Source organism: Myotis davidii, unplaced genomic scaffold (genome assembly GCF_000327345.1).
Source record: "Myotis davidii unplaced genomic scaffold, ASM32734v1 scaffold207, whole genome shotgun sequence".
NCBI classification, from domain to species: Eukaryota; Metazoa; Chordata; class Mammalia; order Chiroptera; family Vespertilionidae; genus Myotis; species Myotis davidii.
Window position 1 is genome coordinate 1,228,856 of NW_006298349.1, and position 1,712 is coordinate 1,230,567.

The window sequence follows — 1,712 nt, forward strand, 5'->3', positions numbered from 1 at the left end:
ATCGTGCGAGCGCTCACATTTTTTTCTCCCAAGGATCTTCTCCGGCTGCCGAGTTCTGGAAGGAGCGAAGGGGAGCAGGCGTGCGCGGAGGAGGAGGCTGCCTGGGGAAGGGAGACGGCGAGACGCGCAGCGCCGGCGCTGGGAGACCCGGGAGGAGCCCGCAGGTATTGTTGGCGGAAGCTTTGTGCCTTCGGGGAGCCGTTCTGGGGGTGCGCCGGCTCCCGGATCCCCGACCACCGCGGTGCTCCAAACCCGGCACCCCTCCCGCACGCCGCAATCTTGGCTGGAGTTGCAGCTTTGCCTGTTCGGGGGTTGGTTTTCCGTGTCGGCTGAGGGAATTGGTCTCAGGAGAAGGAATTTCTTTCCCTTTTTTTTTTTTTTTGCCGCAGTTTGGTTGTGCTGGAGATTCCTTCCTCCCCTTTCCTCCTCGGTCTTGGCGACAGTCGTACTGGCGGCAGGCGAGGGGCTGAGATGGAGGGATGAGATGGAGGGGCTGTGGCAGTGGGTGGGGAGTGAGACACCGGCGAAGGAAGGAGTTTTTTTGCTCAAGTTCGCAATCTGCGCCCCAGAGCTGGCCAGGCCGGCGAGGGCCGTCTGCGCTCCCGGTCCTGCTCCCGGCAACCGGTGGGAAACTTCCCGAGAGCGCAGCCTCCTGGGGAACTTGGCGCCCCTGCCGCCTCCGGGTGCTTCCTCCGCCCGCCCGCCCGCCAGCGCTTACGGTTGTGCTCCCCACCCCCGCCTTCCTCTACCCCCAACGGCTTCCGGATCTGCACGGAGCCGAGCTGAGCTCCGAACACTTCCCCTGGAGACCCCTCCCCACTCCTCGCGCGGCGCCTGCTGGATCTTGTGCCGAGTGGCCGGGCTGACAATGAAATCTGGCGCTTCTGCTGTCGGGGTGGGGGTTAGTGGTAGCTTGGTCTCTCCTGGAGCTGCTGACCCTGTGGAGGGGACGGGGGCGAGGGGGGATTTATTAGGGGGAGAAGCTTGTTGGGGTTAGAGACTTGGACGTAGGGTGGCTCCTTGAGGGGTGGGGACGGGGGCAGGTGAGCTGCAGGAAAGGCCCAGGCCTGGGTTCTGGCCCCGGGCGGTGGATTCTTGGGCTTGCTGATTGGTGACTTCAGGATCGTCGCCGGGCCTCCCCAACCTCAGCCTCCTCCCTCCAACTGGGCCTCCTCCCTCCCGTACAATGCAGGCTTCAGAGGGGATCCTGAGGGTGGCTTGTGTGTGTGTGTGTGCGCGTGCGTGCGTGCGGGTGCGTGCTTGTGTGTGTGTGTGTGTGTGTGTGTGTGTGTGTTTCTTGCGATCCACAGCAGTCGCTGCCCTGGTGACCGGGGATTTGGGTGCCTCATCCCCTCCCCCAGGGTCTGGGGGAAGGAGAGAAGAGGGGGAGGGGACTGGTGGGAACTTCTTTTCCCACTGGGGCCTTCAGAAGGGAGAGAATTTCTGGGGATTGCAATCCTGAGAGGGGCTCAACTCAGAGTGGGGGCCACGAGGTCAGAGGTTTCTGGGTACTCAAAGCTCCCAGATCCGTTTGCTCCTTTTTTTATTTTTGAGGGGGGGGGCAGTTGGAACGGGGTTGGGGGAGGAGAGTCAGTGGGAACCTGCCTTAGTGGGATTCCCAGGTGTGCAGCCCAAGGGCTAGCCAGGGACCCTGGAGCTGGACCCAGGCGGGTGAAGGAGATCCTCCCTTGTTTAAAGAGGGCTCCTGGGGG

At 63.1% G+C, this 1,712-nt stretch overlaps 1 protein-coding gene across 1 annotated transcript in view; it reads left to right on the plus strand.

Annotated features, from left to right (window-relative positions):
• Positions 1 to 1,712, plus strand: part of RAI1 (retinoic acid induced 1) — a 91,066-nt gene that overhangs the window by 1,371 nt on the left and 87,983 nt on the right. The window contains exon 2 of the mRNA XM_006773969.2: positions 34 to 164. The gene's annotated coding sequence lies outside the window, so the exon portion shown is untranslated. The remainder of the gene's footprint in view (positions 1 to 33; positions 165 to 1,712) is intronic.